The following is a 23,578-nucleotide window of genomic DNA, read 5'->3' as shown; positions in this document are numbered from 1 at the left end:
TGGGGGCAGGGGAGCTCCCTGGGCCCCTGAGAGCACAGGGATGCCCAGGTCTGCAGCTGCAGCTGGGCTCCCAGCAGCTCCATGGAGTGCACAGCCCCAGCCATGCACCCCCCACTGCAGCTGGCGTCTTTGCAGCAGCTGCTCCAGACAGGACACTACTGCCATCAAAAGTACCTCAACATAATGAAGGCCATAATGAAAAGTCCACATCTAACACCACGCTCAATGGCAAAAGACTGAAAGCTTTTACTCTTTCAGGAAGAAGACAAAGATGCCCCATTCATTATTTCTATTCTATATACAGTATATTATATATAGTATTGGAAGTTCTAGCCAGGGCAATAAGGCCATAAGAAAGGCATTCAAATAGGAAAGGTAGAAGTAACATTATTTATGTTCACAGATGGCATGATCTTCTATGTAGAAATCCCAAAAGATTCCACAAAAAAACCTGTTATAACTAACAAAAAATTCAGTAAATTTACAGGATACAAGAGAAATATATAAAAATCAGTTGCATTTATATACACTAACAATGAACCATGTGGGTGGGAAATTGAGAAAACAATTCCATTTACAGTAGCATCAAAAATAATGAAATACTGAGGGAAAAAAATTTGACTAACAAGGCGAAAGACTTGTGCACTGTGCACTGAAAACTAAAAAACATTGCTGAAGGAAATTAAAGACACTAATTAATAGAAACATACCCCATGTTTCTAGATGACTTAAACATTGTTAAAATGTTAATACTATCCAAAAGGATCTCCTGATTCAGTGTAATCCCTGTAGAAATTCCAATGCTTTTTTGTTTTTTTAGAAACAGAAAAATCCATCTTACATTTTGTATGAAATCTCAAGGGACTTCAAGCATCCAAAACAACCTTGAAAAGGAAGAACAAAGTTGGAGGCCTCACACTTCCTGATTTCAAAACTTACCACAAAACTATAGTAATCAAAACAGTGTGACACTGGCATAAAGATAGACATATAGACCAATATAATAGAATAGAGGGCCCAGAAATACATCCTTCCTATATGGTTAAATGATTTTTGACGGGGTGCCAAGGATTGCCTTTGCAACAAATTGTGTAGGGAAAATTGGATATCCACATGCAAAAGAATGAAGTAGGAGTCTCACATATTAGGGCTCTACAGAGAAACAGAACCAGGGGAATGAATATCTATATATCTATCTACATAGATAGATATGTGTGTGTGTGTGCGTGCATGTATGCACGTGTGTGTGTGTTAGCGCATGTGATATGTGATTATGAAGGCTGAGAAGTCCCATGATCTATCATCTGTAAGCTGGAGATTCAGGAAGGCCTGTGGTGTAGTTCAAATGCCTGAGAGCCAGAGAACTGATGGTATGAATTCCAGTCCGAGTCTGAAAGCCTCCTGAGGATTGAGAGCACTGAGGGCAGGAGGAGATTTATGTTAAAGCTCAAGTAGTCAAGGGGAGAATGAATTTAATCTTCCTCTACATTTTTGTTACATTGAAACTCTCAACAGATTGAAGGATGCCTAACTACTCTGAAGAGGGCCATCTGCTTTATTCATTTCACCATTTGAAATGCTAATCTCTTCCTGGAAACACCCTGACAGATACCCAGAAATAATGTTTAACCAGATAGATATCTGCACATCCCTTGGCCCATTCAAATTGGAAAATGAAATTAAATATCATAACCATATAAAACATTAACTCTAGAAAAAACATTGGGGGAAACGCTTCAAGACATTGGTCTGGGCAAAGATTTCTTGAGCAATATCTCACAAGCACAGGCAGCCAAAGCAAAAATGGACAAATGGGATCACATCAAATTAAAAAGCTTCTGCGCAGCAAAGGAAATAAACCCACAGAATAGGAGAAAATATTTGCAAACTATCCATCTGACAAGGGATTAATAACCAGAATACATTAGGAGCTCAAGCAACTCTATAGGAAAAAGTCTAGTAATCTGATTTAAAAATGTACAAAAGATTTGAATAGATATTTCTCAAAAGAAGACATACAAATGGCAAACAGGTATATGGAAAGGTGCTCAATATCATTGATCATCAGAGAAATGCAAATAAAAACTACAGTGAGATGCCATCTTAAAATGGCTTTTTTTCCAAAAGTCAGGAAATAACAAATGCTGGCAAGGATGTGATGGCTCAGGCACATTTGTCATTAATCTGCTAGCTGACTCTGTTGTGAGGGGGAAGCACATGGGTTGACCGGTCCCTCACCTCTAGCAAGATGTGCTCCTTTAGCTTCTCCAAGTCTTGGGCCAGGTATGTTGCAGCTCCATGGCAAAGAGCACCAAGTTCTTTAGCACACTACCTACATGAATAAGGTTAGAGGAGGTGAGAGACAGACATAAGTTCTAGTATGGCCTGGGGAGATCCAGATTGTCATCATGGATTTCAGTGTGTCCTCACACTCCCCATTGTTTTTTTAAAAAACAAATCTATTGATGTAGAATTTACATCCCATACAATTCACCCACTTTAAGTGTACAATTAAATGATTTTTGGTAAATTGAGTTGTGCAATCATTGCTACAATCCAGTTTTAGAACATTTTCATCACCCCAGTAAAATCCCTTGTGATTTTTTAAACTTCATCTTTGTTCCCATCCTAGTCCCAGACAATCACTAATCTATTTTCTGACTCTAAAGATTTTTTAAAAGTTTGAGAAATAATTGACATACCATAAAATTTATTTATTTAAGTGTACAATTCAGTGGGTTTTAAAACTTGTGGCAAGAACACATAGCATGAGATCTACCCTCTTAACAAAATTTCAAGTATACAGTACAGCAGTGGTCTCCAACCATTTTGGCACCAGGGACCGGTTTTGTGGCAGACAATTTTTCCACATACTGGTGGGTGAGTGGTGGGTGGTTTCAGGATGATTCAAGCGCATTACATTTATTGTGCACTTTATTTCTATTATTATCACATTGTAATGCATAATTAAATAATTATACAACTCACCATAATGTAGAATCAGTGGAAGCCATGAGCTTGTTTTCCTGCAATTAGATGGTCCCATCTGGGGGTGATGGAAGACAGACAGTGACAGATCATCAGGCATTAGATTCTCATAAGGAGTTTGCAACCTAGATCCCTCACATGTGTAGTTCACAATAGGGTTTGTGTTCCTTTGATAATCTAATACTGCTGCTGATCTCACAGGAGCAGAACTCAGGCGGTAAAGCGAGTGATGAGGAGTAGCTGTAAATACAGATGAAGCCTCACTCGCTTGTCTGCTTCTCACCTCCTGCTGTGCAGCCTGGCTCCTAACAGGCCACAGACCAGTACTGGTCCATGGCCCAGGGATTGGGGATCCCTGTAGTACAGTATTGTTGAGTGCAATGTATAATGTTTTACATCAGAGCTCTAGAACTTACTCAACTTGCATAGTGGAAACTTTCTACCCTTTAGCCATCATCTCCCCATTTTCCTCTCACTCTGCTCCTGATAACCATCATTCTGCCCTCTGCTTCTGTGAGTTTGACTATTTTTGATTCCATGTGTAAGTAAGATGATGTAGAATTTGTCTTTTGTGACAGGCTTATTTCACTTAGCATAATGTCCTCCAGGTTCATCCAGGTTGTTACAAATGTCAGAATTTCCCTCCTTTTTAATGCTGATTAATATTGCATTGTATATTACATTTGCTTTATCCATACATTCATAGATAGACATTTAGTTTGTTTCCACATCATGGCTGTTGTGAAAAAAGAAATGCTGCAATGAACATGGGAGTGCAAATACCTCTTGGATGTCCTGATTTCAGTTCTTTTGGATAAATATGCAGAAGTGTGATGGCTGGACCATATGGCATTTCTGTTTTTAATTTTTGAGGAAACTGCATACTGTTTTCCATAGTAGCAGCACCATTTTACATTTCTACATTTTACATTTCTACAATTGGAACTTTCCAACAAAAGTTACAATTTTTCTACATCTTCACCAATAATCGTTGTATTTTATTTTTTAAATAATGACCCTCCTAACAGGTGTGGGATAATATCTCAATATGGTTTTGATTTGCATTTCCCTGAAAATTAGTGACAGTGAGTACCTTTCCATGTAGCTGTTGGCCACTTGTCTTCTTTGGGAAAATATTTATTCAAGTCTTTCGTGCATTTCAAATCAAGTTATATATGATTTTAAACGTTTTTCCTCATTCTGAAAGTTGCCTCTTTACCTCTTAACTCTGTTGTTTCATTTGCTGTCTAGAAAATATTCTGATGTAGTCCCACTTGTCTATTTTTATATTTGTTACCTGTGCTTTTGGGGTCATATCCAAGAAAGCATTGCCAAGATCAATGTCATGAAGTTTTTTCCTTGTTTTCCTCAAGGAGTTATACTATTTCAGGTCTTACATTTAAGTCTTTAGTCCATTTTGACCTGATTTTTGTGTATGGTCTAAGGGTCTAATTATGTTCTTTTGCATGGGGCTCTCCAGCTTTCCCAACACCATTTGTTGAAGACATTATCCTTAACCCATTGTCTATTCCTGCCAACTTTGTAAAGATCAGTTGACAGTATACGCATGGGTTTATTTCTGACTCTCTATTCTGTTCTGTAGTCCTATCTTTATGCCAGTACCATACTATTTCAACTACTGTAGCTTTGTAATATATTTTGACATAGGAAGTGTGATGTGGAGTCTTTAGGGTTTTCTATATATGCAATCATGTAATCTGTGAGCAGAGATAATTTTACTTCTTCCTTTCCAATTTAGATGCTGTATTAGTCCATTCTCATGCTGCTATGAAGAAATACCTAAGACTAGGTAATTTATAAAGAAAATGGGTTTAATTTACTTACAGTTCTGCATGCCTGGAGAGGCCGTGGGAAACTTAACAATCATGGTGGAATGGGAAGCAAACACATCCTTCTTCACAAGGTGGCAGGAGAGAGAAGTGCTGAGCAAAGGAGGAAATGCCCCTTATAAAACCAACAGATTTCGTGAGAACTAACTTACTATCATGAGAAGAGCATGGGGGGACCACTCCTATGATCTAGTCACCTCCCACGAGATCCCTCCCCTTACACATGTGGATTACAATTTGGATTACAATCCAAGATGAGATTTGGGTGGGGGACATGGATCCAGACCATATCATTCTGCCCCTGGCCCCTTCCAAATCTCATCTTTTTCACATTTCAAAACACAATTATGCCTTCCTAACAGTTCCCCAAAGTTTTTGTTTGTTTGTTTGTTTGGAGACAGGATCTTGCTCTGTGGCCCAGGCTGGAGTGCAGTGGTGCAATCTCGGCTCACTGCAAGCTCCGCCTCCCGGGTTCATGCCATTCTCCTGCCTCAGCTTCCCAAGTAGCTGGGACTACAGGCGCCCGCCACCACACCCAGCTAATTGTTTGTATTTTTAGTAGAGACGGGGTTTCACCGTGTTAGCCAGGATGGTCTCGATCTCCTGACCTCGTGATCCACCCGCCTCGGCCTCCCAAAGTGCTGGGATTACAGGTGTGAGCCACTGTGCCCAGCCTACAGTTCCCCAAAGTTTTATTTCAGCTTTAACCCAAAAGTCCAAGTCCATAGTCTCATCTGAGACAAAGTAAGTCCCTTCTGCCTGTGGTCCCGTACAATCAAAAGCAAGTTAGATACTTCCTAGATACAATGGAGGTATAGGCATTGGATAATTACACCCATTTCAAATGGGAGAAATTGGCCCAAACAAAGGGGCTACAGGCCCCATGCAAGTCTGAAATCCAACGAGGTAGTAATTAAATCTTAAAGCTCTGAAATAATCTCGTTTGACTCCATGTCTCACATCCAGCTCATAAGTGGGAGCTGAACAATGAGAACACTTGACACAGTGAGGGGAACAACACACACCGGGATCTGTCTCGGGGGAGAGCATCAGAATAAATAACTAATGCATGTGGGGCTTAATACCTAAGGGATGGGTTGATAGGTGCAGCAAACCACCATGGCACATGTTTACCTATGTAACAAACCTGCACATCCTGCACATGTATCCCAGAATGTAAAATAAAATAAAATAAATAATAAAAAATTAAATTAAATTAGAAAGAAAAAAGAAAATACGAATATCCAGCCCTAAGAACAAAAACAAACAAACAAAAAACTAAGGAGGGGATGTTAACTCTCATCACTCCTATTCGACATTGCAATAGAAGTCCCAGCCAGAACAATAAAACAAGAAAAAGAAATAAAAGTCATGCAGATTGAAAGTGGATAAATAGGCCGGGCGCGGTGGCTCAAGCCTGTAATCCCAGCACTTTGGGAGGCCGAGACGGGCGAATCACGAGGTCAGGAGATCGAGACCATCCTGGCTAACACGGTGAAACCCCGTCTCTACTAAAAATACAAAAACTAGCTGGGCGAGGTGGCGGGCGCCTGTAGTCCCAGCTACTCGGGAGGCTGAGGCAGGAGAATGGCGTAAAACCCGGGAGGCGGAGCTTGCAGTGAGCTGAGATCTGGCCACCGCACTCCAGTCCGGGCGACAGAGCGAGACTCCGCCTCAAAAAAAAAAAAAAAAAAAAAAAAAAAAAAAAAAAAAAAGAAAGTGGATAAATAAAATATCCTTATTCACAGGTGATAGATGATTGTCTACATAGAAAATTCCAAGTAATCTACTCAAAAAGCACCTAGAATTAATAAGTGATTTTAGCAAGGTTGCAGTGTAGAAGGTCAACCCACAGAAATCAATTGTATTTCTGTACACTAATAGTTAACAAATAGAAATTGAAAATTTTAGACAATAACATTTACAATAGCTGCCTCAAAAGTGAAATATTTTAGTATAAATCTAACAAAATATGCATGGGATCTATATACTGAAAAGTATAAAATCTGATAAAAGAAATAAAAGAAGGCTGGGCGCGGTGGCTCAAGCCTGTAATCCCAGCACTTTGGGAGGCTGAGACGGGCGGATCACGAGGTCAGGAGATCCAGACCATCCTGGCTAACATGGTGAAACCCCGTCTCCACTAAAAAAGTACAAAAAAAAACTAGCCAGGCGAGGTGGCGGGCGCCTGTAGTCCCAGCTACTTGGGAGGCTGAGGCAGGAGAATGGCGTGAACCCGGGAGGCGGAGCTTGCAGTGAGCTGAGATCCGGCCATTGCACTCCAGCCTGGGCGACAGAGCGAGACTCCATCTCAAAAAAAAAAAAAAAAAAAAAAAGAAATAAAAGAAGACCCAAATAAATGGAGAGAAATACTGTGCTCATGTGTTGGAAGACTCATGATTAAATCATGAGTCGTGTGTGTGTGTGTGTGTGTGTGTGTGTGTATTAGTTTCTCTCTCCCTCTCTCTCTCTCTATATATATACACATACATATATGGAAATTATGTAAAATCTATAAATTGGGTTAGAAAAAACTGATACTCTCTCTCTCTCTGTCCCAGAGAAATTTGATCAACTAGCTGGTCTCTATATGTGGAGGGGGGTGGTGTGGGAGAGAGAGAGAAAGAGAGAGATACAATATCAGTTCTCCCCAACCTGATTAATAGATTTTATACAATTTCAATCAAAATCCCACATGAAAGTTTGTAGATATAGGGAAGCTGATTCTAAAAGTTATGTGAAAAATCAAAGAAACTGTAATATTCAAAATAATTTTGAGAAAGAATAATTAAGTGGAAGATCTCACATTGCTTGATTTTTTTTTTTCTTTTGAGTTGGAGTCTTGCACTGTCACCCGGGCTGGAATGCAGTGATGCGATCTCAGCTCACTGCAACCTCTGCCTCCCGGGTTCCAGCAATTCTCCTGCCTCAGCCTCCCAAGCATTGCTTGATTTTAAGACTTACCATAAAGCTATAGTGATCAAGACAGGGTAGTATTGGTGAAAAATTAGACATATAAATCAAAGGAACAAAAAATAAAGTCCAGAAATAGATCCAGAGAAATTTGGCCGATTGATTTTTTGGTAAAGGACAAAGAAAATTCAATTGAGAAATTATAGCGTTTCCAACAAATAGTGTTGGAACAATTCTTATGACAAAAACAAACAAACAAACAAAAAACAGAAAAGAAAAAAAAGAACCTTGACTTAAACTCCCCTCATTATACAAAAATTAACTCAAAATAGATTATACATCTCAAGGTCAAATGTAAGAGTATTAAACATTTATAGAAAAACATAGGAGAGGCCAGGCGTGGTGGCTTATGCCTGTAACCAGCACTCTGGGAGGCTGAGGTGGGAGGATCACCTAAGGTCAGGAGTTCAGTTCCACTCAGGTGGATCACATGAGACCAGCCTGGCCAACATGGTCAAACCCTGTCTCGACTAAAAATACAAAAATTAGCTGGACGTGGTGGCACATGCCTGTAATCCCAGCTACTTGGGAGGCTGAGGCAGGAGAATTGCTTGAACCCCAGCCTGGGCAACAAGAGTGAAACTCTGTCAAAAAAAAAAAAAGAAAGGAAGGAAGGAAGGAAGGAAAGAAGGAAGGAAGGAAGGAAAGAAGGAAAAAAAGAAAGACATAGGAGAAAATATTTTTGACCACAGTTACGCAAGGAGTTCTTAGATGTGATATCAAAAGCATGATCCACAAAAAAATCAAGAAATTGAACTTTATCAAAATTTAAACTTTTACCCTTAGAAAGGCACTGCTAAGAGAACAAAAAGACAAGGTACAATTTGAGAGAAAATAATTGCAAAGCACATATCTGACAAATACTTTATCTATAATGTAAAGAACTCTGAGAACTCAACAGCAAGAAAACAAAAACTCAATTTAAAAAATGGTTAAAACACTTGAGCAGACACTTCACCAAAGAAAACATGCAATAGCAAATGAGCACACGAAAAGACATTCAACATTATTAGCCATTAGGGAAATGCAAATTAAAACCATAAGATTCCACTACACATCCATTAGCTTGTGATAAGTTAGATTCACATTGTACTCCCCAGAACCACTAAAAAACAAAGAGTTATAGATAAAAAGCTAATAGAAGAAATAAAATGGAATATAAAAATAGTTCTTTAATCAAAAGAAGGCATGAAAGGACCATGAGGAGAACTGAAACCAGATGACACAATTAGAAAAAAGAAAGAAGGTATAATTAAATGAAATAATAATTACATCATATGTAAATGAAGCGAACATCCCAATTAAAAGCCAGAGATTGTCAGATTGGGTAAAAAAGTAAGACCCAACTATTTGTTATCTACAAAAGATGTACTTTATTTATTTAAGAGACAAGGTCTCACTCTGTTGCCCAGGCTGGGGTGCAATCACACAATCATAGCCCCCTACAGCCTCTAACTCCTGGGCTCAAGTGATTCTCCCACCTCAGTCTCCTGAGTAGCTGGGACTACAGGTGTGTGCCACCACACCCCTTGAATTTTTAAATTTTTTGTAGAGACAGGGTCTTGCTATGTTGCCCAACCTGGCCTTGAACTCCCAGCCTCAAGCAAACCTCCCACCTTGTTCTCCCAAAGTGCTGGGACTAAAGGTATGAGCCACTGTGCCTAGCCAGGATATGCTCAAATGCAAAGATATAAATAGTTTCAAAGTAAACTAGTGGAAAAAAATAAACCTTGCAAAGAGTAAGCCTAGAAATGCCAGAGTGACAATATTACCAGACAAAATAGACTATAAGACAATGAGTATTAGAGAGAAAGAAGAATATTTCACTATAAAAAAGAGGTCAGTATATCAGAAAGAAATGTAGTTTTGAACAGATATAACCACATAGCTTCAAAATATATGAAGCAAAAACTGTCAGGCCAAAAGAAATGGGCAAGACCATAGTTGGAGATTTTAACATATACCATTCAGTAAATAATAGTGGAGATAGAAAAAGATCAGAAAAGATATAGGAAATATGAATGACATTATCAACCACATTGACAGAACTACTACTTATGAAATACTACACCCAACAAATGAGATTATACATTTTTTCAAATGCATACAGAATATTCATCAAGATAAACCAAACACTAGGCCATAAAACAACAATCGATTCCAAAAGATTAACATCTCAGAATATGTTCTATGGCAACAATGGCAGTAAATTCAGAATTAAAAACAATAAGATATCTAGAAAGGCCTTAAGATTAAACAATATCCTCTGAGTAACCCATGGATCAAAGAAGAAATCACAATGAAAATTAGAATATATTCCAAACTTATAACATATTAAAATCGGTGGGGTGTACTTAAAGCAAAGCTTAGAGGAAAATTTATAGCTTGAAATGTTTATGTTAGAAAGAAAGTGATAAAACCATGATCTCAGTTCATCTTAAGAAATTAGAAAAAGAAGAGCACATTAACCCTAATGAAAGGAGAAGTAGGGAAATAATACAGAGCAATAGTCAATGTAGTGGGAAACAGACAAGCAATAGAGAGAATTAGCAAAGCCAAGAGATGAGTCTTCAACTTGATTAATACAATCCATAAACACCTAACAAGACTGATCAAGAAAAGAGTTAAAACACAAATAGCCAGTACCAAAAACGATAGAAGGATTATCACTACAGATCCTATGGATATCTCACAGGAAATAGGAAAATGTTATGATAAACTTTATGCCAATAAATTCAACAGTTTAGATGAAAGAGCCAAATAATTTGAAAAAATAGTATTAAAATTGACACAAGATAACATAGTAAGTCTAAATATCCCTATGTCTATTTTAAAATTGAATTTGTTATAGAAAATTTTCCCACAAAGACAGTTCCAAGCCCAGATATCTTCACTGGTTAATTCTATCAAACTTGTAGAGAAGATATATTATCAATCATACACAACTTCTTTCAGAAAATAGAGGAGAAGGAGACACTTCTCAACTCATTTTATATGGCCACCTTAATCATGACACCAAAACCAAGAAAAGAAAATTATAGGCCAATATCACTCACAAACGCAGACATATAACTCCTTTAAGAATTAGTTGGAAATAAAAACTAACAATACATAAAAAAATGCACCCTGACCAAATGAGGTTATCTAAGGAATTCAGGTACAAAGTTAATTTAACATTCAAAAATAAGTCAATACACTGTAGTCAATTCATACCAAAGTATTTACTTTGAAATAAATTAAAAATGTAAGATGGATGAGTAAAGGAATGGATAGAGAAATAGATATATGATAAAGCAAGTACAGTAAAAGATTAATGGTATAATGTAATTGGTGGGTATATGGTTCACCAAAAAGTCCTTTAACTTTGGCCGTACCATTTGAAAATAATTTTTCATAACAAAATTATGGAAAAAACAAATCAATTTAACCAACCATATTAATAGCATAAAGAAGAAAAAACATGACCACTTCAATAGATACAGAAAAAGCATTTGAAAAATCCAATACTCATTTATGATTTTTTTAAACTCTCAAGTAGGTATAGAAGGGAACTTCCTTAATCTGAGGAAAGACATCTCCCAAAATTTATATCTAGCATCATACTTACTAATGAAATCGTGAATTTCATCGTTAAATTTTTCTTCATCTTAAGATAGGAAAAAAGCAAGGATATCTACTCTTATCATTTCTATTCAACACTGTACTGGTGATTCTAGTCATTGCAATAAATCAAGAAAAGGAAATAAAAGGCATGCCAGTATGATAAGAAGAAATACAACTGTCATTTACATATGACATTATTTTTACAGAGAATTTACAAAACAACTATTAGAACTAATAAATGAGTTTATCAACATCTCAAGATGCAAGATCAATACAGAAATCAATTTATTTTTAGATGCTACTAGCAAAATAGAAAAATAAAAATTTCAAAAATCAGTTTATAATAGTGTTTTAAGACATAAAATACTTACGAATAAATCTACCAAAAGACATCTAATACCTGTACATTGAAAATTATGGAAAAATGATAAGAGTATTTAAAGAAAACTTAAAAATTGGAGAGCCAGGTGCAGTGCTGTAATCCTACCACTTTGGGATGGTGAGGTGGAGAGGATCACTTGAGGCCAGGAGTTCAAGACCAGCCTAGGTAACATAGTAAGACCCTGTTTCTATAAAACATTTAAAAAAATTAGCCAGGCATGGTGGTGCACGCCTGTAGCCCCAGCAACTTGGGAGGCTGAGGCAGGAGGATCTCTTGAGCCCAGGAATTCAAGGCTGCAGTGAGTTATGATTGTGCAATTGCACTTCAGCCTAGGTGGCAGAGTGACCCTGTCTCAAAAAAAAAAAAAAAAAAAAAAAAAAAAAAAAAAAAAAGATACGCCATGTTCTTGGATTGGAAGACTCAATATTGTAAAAAAGTAAATTCTTCCCCAAATTGATCTTTAGATTTTATGCAATCCCAAGCTCCTAGCAGGCTTTTCTGTAGAAATGCACAAGCTAGCTATAAAATGCGTGTGAAAATGTAAGTGACATACGTTAGTCCAGTCTTGAACAAGAAGAACAAACTTGCAGAACTTACACTCCTCACTTTCAAGTTTGCAAATCTTAAAGTAATCAAAATGGTGTGGCATTGGTCTAAGGATAATCAACTAAATAGATGAACTAGAATAAGAGTCCGTAAATTGACCCATACTTATACAGTCAGCTGATTTTCAATAAAAGCAGCAAAGCAAAACAATAGGGAAAAAAAGGTCTTTTCAAAAAATGTAGTGAAATAACTGGAAAAATAACCTATGAAGAAAAATTTAACTTCAACTCCCACTCTTCACCATATACAAAATTTAATTTGAGATGGATCAGAGTCCTAAACATAGGCACTGTAACTGTAAAGCTTTCAGAAGAAAGCACAGGACAATACCTTCAGGATGTGAGGGTAGACAAAGATTCCTCAGATAGGATACAGAAAGCAATAACCATTAAAAAATTTAATTTTTAAAATTAATTTAGTCATTAAGTTTTTGAACTTTCATAATGAAATAATAGCTGACTTAGACAAAACTTACAATATAGTAGTACAATGAGTTCCTGTATGCCCTTCATTCAGATTCTCCAAATGTTAACATTTTTACTGCATTTGCTTTTTCATTCTCTTAATTGATATAAATTATTATATTATTTTTAATATTTTGAATGTAAGTGGCATCCGTGATGTCTCTTTACTCCTAAGCAACATTCTCTTATTTTATTTTATTATTATTGTACTTTAAGTTCTAGGGTACATGTGCATAATGTGCAGGTTTGTTACACATGTATACTTGTGCCATGTTGGTGTGCTGCACCCAGCAACTCGTCAGCACCCATCAACTCGTCATTTACATCAGGTAAAACTCCCAATGCAATCCCTCCCCCCTCCCCTCTCCCCAGCAACATTCTCTTATATAACTGTAGTTGAATTGTCAAAGTCTTATTATTAACATTAATATAATACTATTATTTAATCTATAGGCTTTGTTAAAATTTCACCAATTTTTCAACTAATGTTCTTTATAGCAAAGAAAAATGTATGAATATATACATCAAAGTATCTGAAAGGTATTAATATCCTGGTTACAATATTTCTGGGTTCTATCATGCCTGTTTTTTAGTTTAGTCTTTTTGTTTATGTGTATTTTCTCACTTTTTTTTTTTCAACTTGTTGGTCAATTTTCACTAAAAACTTATTCCTTAAAGCTTTTTACAGTATTTTTTGAAAGTTAATTTTTTTTACTGCATATGTGGGTCTTCACTTAATTTTTCAGTAAAGACAACTTACTTAGTTATCAGTGTCCCATCATTTGATAAGACCAACGGAGGGTTTGGATAGTAGCCAGCTGTTTTTGAATTGCTTGACGAGAATCTTGTAAATTTGTAGTCCAGAGGTAATTCTGTGATTACTTCAATACTTGGAATTGCAATAGTGCTGTAAGTACTGATTCTCTTACAAGACCATGTATAAACCAAGGAGTCTTCTGTATTTTCCAGTCCTAAAACTGAACTAATAAAATAAAAAAAGCCCCATTTTTTAGATGAAGCATTTAAAGGCTTTGCCTTTGGTCCCTCATATTTTCCTTTTTCTCTAGAGGTTCTGACTTCTCAGGCCTCTGACTCCTTGCACCTTCATCCCTCTGAGTTCTTCCAGGATAAGGACTGTCTTCCAATTACTATAGTGACAAGCCGGGAAAATATCTGAATGCATGCTGTCACCGAAACAAACAACCTTGGGTTCAGGTTTGCCAGTGATTTTCTTCAGAAGCTCATAGAGGTGGACAGCGTTCCCTTGGGAGCACCAGCCAGGTTTATCCAGAGATGGCAGCGCCTCCTGCTCCTCATCATTCTCGAGCATCCGGAAAGGTCTCTGACTTGGTAAGTGGGAGAAGAAACCAGACTTCAATGCATTTGTAATCACAATGTCAAAAAAGTCTGCAAAATCATTCCCAAGGATATATTCGCAGAGAAGTCTACAGTAATCACTGTGATAACTGGTAATTAACAGAGGATTTTTCCCAGCATTCTTTAGCTGTCGAAGCCATTTTTTCACAGATTCAGGACAAGTGTGTAAATATCTGCCTGGATCTATTTTTACTTTTGGAAAATATATTCCACAGTTTTCCTTAAAAGCTGACATTTTATGATTGTGTTGTATAGCAGCAACCATATCCTTCCAAAAATCAAATGTTTTTTGACCATTGTTTGTTGTTAAATAGTCCACCACCCTGGCACATAGAAGAGTTCCTGGCAGGTCAAAGTAGTTGTAAAAATAATACTTTCGTGGGCGGCAAGCCATTCCAGTGTCCGACAAGAAGTGCTTCCACTCTTTCTTGCCATATGTCTCTGCCAGCACCTCTGGAATCATCATCTTGGTGCCATGGCTTGCCCCGAGAACAGTGCCATTATTAGCAAGTTTAAGGAAGTTCCCATCTTCTAGATCCAATGCCAAACTCTTGCAACAGAAATTCCAATCCTCTGGGGTCACATTGAGCAATTCCTTATCATACCCCTTCTCCTTAACTAAGAACTGGGCAAAGCTATTATAAATGAGTGGGGCGCTCTCGGGCAGGTTTTAGTGACACAGGGTGTGGTCCAGGTAGAATCCGACCATGTCGCAGGCGGCCAGGGAGAAGTGCTGAGCCATGGCTGAACTGGGAGCACCGGGGAGCGCCTCGGCCCGAGAGGGTGCAAGCTTTTCTCACTTTTTAAAACGAATATGTTTTAATTTTGTAATAAGAGGAAGCTACCATTAATAAATAAAAAATAAAGTGAAATGTGTGTATGTGAGAAGACACTATTAGGAAATCCACGGAATAGGCAAGCCACAGACAGAGAGAAAACATATGCAAACTATATATCTAACAAAGGACTTATGTCCAGGGTGCATAACAAATTCCTACAACTCAACAACAAAAAGAAAAATGACCCAATTAGAAAATGGGCAAAAGACTTTGACAGATATTTCACAGAGAAAAGGAATATTAATGGCCAATAAGCAAGGGAAAAAGTGTTCAACATCACTAATTATCAGGAAAATGCAAATTACAGCCACTGCATGCATTAAAAGAGTTAAAATTTTAATTAAAACAATTAAGGCTGGGCACAGCGGCTCATGCCTGTAATTCCAACACTTTGAGAGCCCAAGGCAGGAGGATCATGTGAGGCCAGGAGTTTGAGACCAGCCTGGGCAACACGGCGGGACCCTATCTCTACAAAAAATTAAAATTTAAAAATCAGATAGGTGTGGTGGCATGCATCTATAGTCCCAGATACTCAGGAGGCTGAGGCAGAAGGATTGCTTGAGCCCAAGAGTTCAAGGCTGCAGCAAGCTATGATGGCACTGTGCTCCAGTCTGAGCAACAGAGCAAGACCCTGTCTCAAAACAAAAAAAAAAAGGAAGAAAATTATTTCCTAACCAGAATCCCAAACTCAGCAAAACTATCACAAGCAAATATAAAAAACACATTTTTAATTTATATCTGCAAATTTTGAAAATAATATTTCCTATGCACTCTTTCTCTAATAGGAGGATTTGCTTTTTGCAATTAAGGAGTAAATAAGAGAGGAAGACATGGAAACCAGGGTAATTTAACACAGACTAGAGACAAAAGGGTTTCCATAACGACAGAGGAAAGAAGCCTCAAGACCATAACAATGAGCACCTAGTGAGAAACAAATCCAGAATGGATTATGTCCTCAACTACTGTAATAAAAAGTGCATAGGTAACATCTCGAATGGACAAATCGAGAAATAACAATATCCCTATATTATTTTTTAGAAACAAGATAAATATATCCAAGAAGAGTTCAAATCTTTTGAAAGTGGCTGTCTTTTGAAAAAGAAACATCCGGCCACTGGCTGGGTGCTGTGGCTCACGCCTGTAATCCCAGCACTTTGGGAAGCTCAGGCGGGCAGATCACTTGAGGTCAGGAGTTCGAGACCAGCCTGGTCAACATGGTGAAACCCGGTCTCTACTAAAAATACAAAAAAAAAAAAAAAAAAAAAAAAAAAAAAAAAAAATTAGCTGGGAGTGGTGCCTCACACCTGTAATCCCAGATACTTGGGAGGCTGAGACAGATGAATTGTTTGAACCTGGGAGACAGAGGTTGCAGTGAGCCAAGATCACGCCACTGCACCCCAGCCAGGGCCACAGAGCAAGACTCTGTCAAAAAGAAAGAAAGAGAGAGAGAGAGAGAGAGAGAGAGAGAGAGACACCATAATTACATATTTAATTTTAAAAACTCAACAAACAAAAGAAACCTTATCTCAAACAAAATTTATACACCTTTACAGATATTCACTATCGTACTCCCTCTCCATGATTCTTCTAAATGAATTCTATGACTCCTCTTGTTTTTGAAATATATTTTTAAGTCTTTTGTTAATCATATACTTTACCTGGTTTCTATGGGTTTCCATTACTCCTCCTGCTTTCAAAATGCTTTTCAAATATATATCGTCAGTCTTTTAAAGTTTGTTTACTTGTGAGAGCAAGGGCTTGCCTTTCTTATGGATCCTCAAACTACTCCTGAAAAGGTTTATGGGATAAACCTTAGATTGTGCTCAGGTGTGAAAGAGAATCAATTAATTACTTCTACCTGGAAGTTACTTGCTCCCCTTATCTCTTTCTGTATTTTTTATGTAAATGACCAAAGTCACATCTTAAAAATTGCCAGATGTATGATTTTATTTCCAAAACATTCTCTATTAAAAGACTGAAAACAATCCAAGTGTCCATCAGTCAGGGCCTGGTTAAATAAATTATGATATATCTACCCAATGGAATATTATGTGGAATATTATGCAGTTATTAAAAAATCAGAAAGCTCTCTATGTACTGATGTAAAAACATATCTTGTTAAACGTTAAAAAGCAACGTGTAGTACAGTGTTTAGAGTGTTCTACTTTTGTGTAACAAAGGAGAAAGAGAGGAGAACATATATTTGCATAAACACTGGAAGAACATGCAAAAAAGCAGGTAAAATGGGATGGAAGGTGAGAGAGCATGAGACTTGTCAACGTACACCTTTTTTTTTTTTTTTTTTTTTTTTTTTTGAGATTGAATCTCATTCTGTCGCCAGGCTGGAGTGCAATGGTGTGTTCTCAGCTCACTGCAACCTCCACCTCCCAGGTTCAAGCGATTCTCCTGCCTCAGCCTCCCAAGTAGCTGAGACTACAGGCGCACGCCACCACACCTGGCTAATTTTTGTATTTTTAGTAGAGAGGGGGTTTCACTATGTTGGCTGGGATGGTCTTGATCTCTTGACCTTGTGATCTGCCTGCCTCAGCCTCTTAAAGTGCTGGGATTACAGGTGTGAGCCACTGTGCCTGGTCCAATGTACACCTTGGTATGTAGTTCTGAATTTTGAACCACGTGAATGTATTACCTTACTAAACAAGACGGGAGAAAGAACAAGGAAGTGGTTACCTTTGGAGGATCAGAAATAGAGGGAATGTATCAGGAGGCTGATGTTTTGCATTATAAGCATTTTTGGCACAATTTGAATTGCCAAATAATATGCAGATCATCTGGCATTCAGTGGATTACCATCAGAAGAATTAAAAAGAACAATGGTTAAAAGTGGTTACTTCTAGGAAGTATGTCTGAAAATGGAGAGGAGTGAGGCAGGCGGATATTGCATTTCATTAAAAACCTGTGCTATTGCTTATTTTTAATCTTATGCCTGTGTTACTAGGATAAAAATCAAAATAGAACATCCCACCACCCCACCCCAGCAAAAAGAAGGCAGAAAATGGAAGCTTATATGGATAAAGAGAACGTATCTTCTAGTGACAAAGAGGGACTGTGTTTACTTTGTAAGCTTTCCTAGTCAAAACTGTCTCCTTAGTTCTGAGTTAAGACAATATATTTAACTAAAGCAACCAAGACGCAGCCTCTGCAACAGGAAAAGCAATGTCTGGTTATGATAAAGATACAATTAATCTTTTTAAAATATGTGTTGGAAACTATTCCATATCAGTTCATATAGACTAACATCATTTTTTAAAGCTGCTGCATAAATTCCATAGTGTAGAGAAACTGTAATTAAATTATTTCCCTTTTAGTGGACATTTCTGTTGTTACAAACAATGCCACAGTAAACATCCATGCACTCATAAATCATTGAGCTTATATGCAAGAAGAGATTCCTAGAAATGGAATTAGTGGATCAAAGAGCACATTCCATTTTCTAGATTTTCCACAATGAATATGCATAGCTTTTATAATCAGAAAAAAAGTAAGCTAAAAGAATTAACTGTAAGGTGAAGGTTCTGTTTTCTTAGTGTTTTGTAGTCTGTATGATCCAAATTTTTAACCTTTCAGAATCAAAGGAAGAGGGCCTGGTTTGAAACAGATCATAGGGACTTGTCATGACTGGCTCATTGTAAACTAGAAAGTGTCACTGCCATCTCAGACACATGAAGACATATGTCTGGTAGGAAGCTGCTTTCTTTTTAATATTAAAACTTTGTTTTCATAGAATTTTGGCCAGGTGCAGTGGCTCAAGTCTGTAATCCAAGCACTTTGGGAAGCTGAAGCGGGAGGATCACTTGTGCCCAGGAGTTCAAGACCAGTCTGGGCAACATAGTAAGAGCCCATCTCTGCAAAAAATGAAAAATTAACTGGGCATGGTGGCATGCGCCTGTGGGCCCAGCTACTTAGAATGCTAAGGTGGGAGGATCTCTTGAACCCAGGAGGTCAAGACTGCAGTGAGCTAGGATGGTGCCACTGCACTCCAGCCTGGGTGACAGAGCAAGACTCTGTCTCAAAAAAAAAAAAAAAAAAAAGAGAGAAAAAGAAAAAGAAAAAAAAGAAAAGAAAAAGACATTATTTTGAGATATTATTTGTTAAGGTTCACTTTGTTTTCATAGAATTCTCCGAACTATAATTCTAAAATGAAGTAAAATTCAAAGTAGAGCAATTATCTGTTATGTTTGTAAAACTTTGTTTTGCTTAACATCAAGTGGGATTTTGTAAAAGTCTTATTTTATCAGCAGGGTTCTAATTACTAAAAGACTTGAAGGCCCAAATTATAATGCCTCCAGTACGAATCGTAAAGACTATGGTATCATTACAGTCCCTTGTATTTGGGTAGTATAGAGAATTAGAAAAAAACGAACACAAAAACTTCTCATTTTACGCAAGAACTGGGTGTTTTGCTTGAATTACCAGGCTAATCGGTGTAGCTCTCACATCTAATTTGTGTTTTGCCTGTGTAGACACGGTTTAAAGAAACCTCTAAGATAAAACTTTAGTGAAATTACAGATTCCCAAAGATTAATTTCTCTCAGCAACAAGAAATAAGTACAACCTAAATGGTCTTACTGAAAGGTTGGAGCTAGGTGCTGGAAAGTTGAAGCAGGAAGCTATTCAAGATTCTCCTGTTGCGCCAACCCACCGCAGAAGGGCTCTTTCATGTATTCCCTTCCACTTCCCCTTGTTCTTTTTCCACGGGTGGTATCATTGTGGGTGAACAGGGGAGGTTACAATTAGAGTGAAGAAAAGGGTTGGTGTTTGATATGGTGGGGATATTTGTTCCCACCCAAATCTCATGTTGAAATGTAATTCCCAATATTGGAGGCGGGGCTTGGAGGGAGGTGATTGGATCATGTGGGAGGATTTTTCTCATGAACAGTTTGGCACCATCCCCTTGGTGTTGTCTTCCTGATAGTGAGTGAATTCTCGTGAGATCTGGTTGTTTAAAAGAGTGCTGGCATCCCCCACTTCTCTCCCTTTCTCCTGCTTTCGCCATGTGATGTACTTGTTCCCGCTTTGCCTTCCACCATGATTGTGAGCTCCCTGAGGCTCCCCAGAAACTGAGTAGATGCCAGCACCATGTTTCTTGTATGGCCTGTAGAACTGTGAGCCAATCAAATGTCTTTTCTTTATAAATTAAACAGTCTCGGGTATTTCTTTCCTTTTTTTTTTCTGAGACAGAGTCTTGTTCTGTCGCCCAGGCTCGAGTGCAGTGGCATGACTTTGGCTCACTGCAACCTCCACCTCCCAGGTCCAAGCGATTCTCCTGCCTCAGCCTCCCAAGTAGCTGGGATTACAGGTGCCCACCACCACGTCTGGCTACTTTTTTTATTTTTAATAGAGACGGGGTTTGTCATGTTGGCCAGGCTGGTCTTCAACTCCTGACCTCATGTGATCCACCCGCCTAATTTATCCAAAATATATGTATACTTCTTTGTTCAATTTTATTATTTTTAGTTGCCTAATTCTATTTAAGACAAGGTTAATAATTAAATTTGGTTTTGTTCTTGAAGCAGACACCCAGTGATTATGGCATAGATGAGTAACAGGAATGCAAGTGTGAGGATAGCAGGTTGCATATGATCGTATGTCCCTGGGAGACCTGACAGCCGAGGCTTTCCTAGAGATAGCCAGATCTAATGCTGAGCCTGTGAGCACAACTGGATTAAAAGGGCTCTATTCTCAGACCCTGGAGTTTTGAAGGATCCACAGGTACAGTTATCCAAGCACTTGAACTACTCTAGTGGTTTCAGCCTGTCATGGGCGTAGGGAAACATCTTGAGCTGGGAGAAGAAGGATGCTCAGTTGACATGTCAATCAGCTGGATCTCCAGCCACCTAAGCCCATGGGTGGATGAACTCACCTATCCAGCAGGGAATACCAGCTAGGAATGAAAGTCACTGGGTCAAGTAGGGATGGTACCACGTGAGAAAAAGGCAAAACAAAAGGTAAGTGGAAAGCAATCCCTCACCTGAGATGCCCATGAAATAAGAATGGAGATGATCAATAGCTAGGCCTGACTTAACTACACAATTATTCAGAAACTGAAAAATTATACGTGAAAATTTTAAGAAGATGGTACTATAACGAAACAAACAGTTTCTATGGAAAGTTTCACCGAATTTGGGGAAAGCCTAGAGTGAAAATTAAAGTAACTCAATTCTTCTCAGAACCAGCACATTCAATAGAATGGGGACAAATGAGGCTTTCCATTTAGCAAGAAAAGCCTCTCTTTTATTGCCTTTTAAAAGTATTTCATTCAGTCACTAAGTCATTCAACAAATATTATTGAATATGTGTACTATGATAATCAAGGAGCTTATTGTTTGGTAAGAAAGAAGTGGAAATTCCTTAAAGTCCAGCCTTCAGGAAGAAAGTGGCGTTTTTGAGCAAGATCTTTAAGCACAGGACTTCTTTACAGAGGCTTGAAATTACCTTTCGAGAAGGAAATGATTGGGCAGGAAATGATATTAATGGAAATGAAAGCATGTGCACAGTCTGTTGCAAAGCTTCTTATGTATATGGTCTCATTTGATTCTCATTCAATATCAAGAAATATTGTCTATCCACACAAAAGCTTACTTGAATGAAACTGATAGTAAAGCCACCAGTTAAATCTTGCTAACAAGACATTCCTGTTACAAGGAAGCAAATGACTGTTGTCTGTTGTCTCTGGCTTTGTAGGTCCCATATGATGGGGTGCAAAGCTCTGTATTAGTCACTATTAAATATCTAAATATAAATCACACATAGATCTTCACATGAATGGATATTTGGTCCAATAGAGAAAAAATGAATAAACTTTATCCAGTGTATTACTTGTTTTAATTTAGGTGACTGAAAGAAGTGGAAATAGGCCAGAGAAGAGTAAAGGAAAAAAAAAAAGAAGCTCTATGAATGTAAATGTGCCCTTTTCCTGCAATAAAAACTCATGTTTATAACACACCTTAGAGTTACAAAGTGCTGCTGTGTGTGCATTGCTTTATTCAATCTTCTTATAACTACTCCATATGGAAAGTATTTCCATTTTTTTACAGACCAACAATTTATTTTATTTTATTTTTATTTTTTCCTATTTGTTTATTTTAAAAATTTTTCAAAATTTTTTTGTGGGTACATAGTAGGTATATATGTTTATGGGGTACATGAGGTGTTTTGATACAGGCATGCAAAGAGAATCATGAAGAATGGGGTATCCATCCCCTGAAGCATTTACGAATTGAGTTGCAAACAACCCAGTTACACTTCTTTATTTTAAAATGTGCGATTGTTATTGGCTATAGTCACCCTGTTGTGCTATCAAATAGTAGGTCTTATTCATTCTTTCTATTTTTTGTACTCATTAACCATACTCACTTCCCCCACCAGCCCCCTACTACCATTTCCAGTTTCTGGTAACCATCCTTCTACTTTCTATGTCCATGAGTTCAATTGTTTTGATTTTTAGATCTCACAAATAAGTGAGAACATGAGATGTTTGTCTTCCTGTGCCTGGCTTATTTCACTTAACATAATGATCTCCAGTTCCATCCATGGTATGTCCATTTCAAAATATGAAAACAGAGATTCAACAATGTGGAGCACTTTGCCCAGTGTCACACAGCAAGCAAGTGATAAGAGTCAGGACTCAGACCCTCGACTTCTAACTCTGTTGAAGACATTGAGATTTACCACCTGAATCCTTCCTTAAGGAAGGACATGCTGCCCAGCTATGGGAAGTTTGATTAGTAAACATCCTCCATCTGTCTGTCAGCTCCTTCCACAGCTGCAGAGAGTCACCTTACCCCAAGGTCACACCTTTCCTGGGACAGCCTGCTTCTGGTGACTGAGAGAGGGAGGGCTATAAAGGCAAGGCCATTTTGGCTTTAGATGGGGCACTTGAATGAGCATTATTTGTTCCAGAGTTTCCTACTGGGTTGGCCAAGGCTTTGTTGGACCTGCACAGTAGTTCATCTTCTCCCTCTGCCCAACAGTGTCTCTTCCCTCTTCCTTGCACAAATGTTTATCCCTAATAAATATCTTGTACCCCAAACTTCATTTCCATGCCTGCTTCTGCAGAACCCTGTGACAGTTTATACTGGGAGTGTTCTGAGAAAGCAGCCAATAGGATGGACTTTTGGAGTCAGATCACTCACCTCTCAGGTGAAAATGAGAACCCCTTACTCACTAGTGAGGAGTACTGATGGCACCAGGAAGCAGTCTGATTATTTAAACTTTCACCTGAGGTGCATTGGAAATGCATTATGGGTGTGATACAGAAGGCATTTGAAATATAGGGAGGGAATATTAACTACGTAGCTGACAAGATCGGATGACTAAAGATTTAATTAACTGCTGAGGGTAATAGGCAATTGAAAGCCAGATGCAAAAGCTGAGAAGGCCTCTGTGATTATATACAAAAGAGCTCTTTTGCCTGGTTCAGTGGCTCATGCCTATAATCCTGGCACTTTTGGAGGCTAAGGTGGGAGGATTGCTTGA

General features: G+C 38.0%; 1 pseudogene; it reads right to left on the bottom strand.

Moving 5' to 3' along the window:
• Positions 1–13,622: 13,622 nt before the first annotated feature.
• Positions 13,623–14,985, bottom strand: LOC104679867 (annotated as a pseudogene).
• Positions 14,986–23,578: the final 8,593 nt, after the last annotated feature.

Source organism: Rhinopithecus roxellana, chromosome 7, assembly GCF_007565055.1.
Source record: "Rhinopithecus roxellana isolate Shanxi Qingling chromosome 7, ASM756505v1, whole genome shotgun sequence".
NCBI classification, from domain to species: domain Eukaryota; kingdom Metazoa; phylum Chordata; class Mammalia; order Primates; family Cercopithecidae; genus Rhinopithecus; species Rhinopithecus roxellana.
This window is presented reverse-complemented; position numbering and strand designations above follow the sequence as displayed.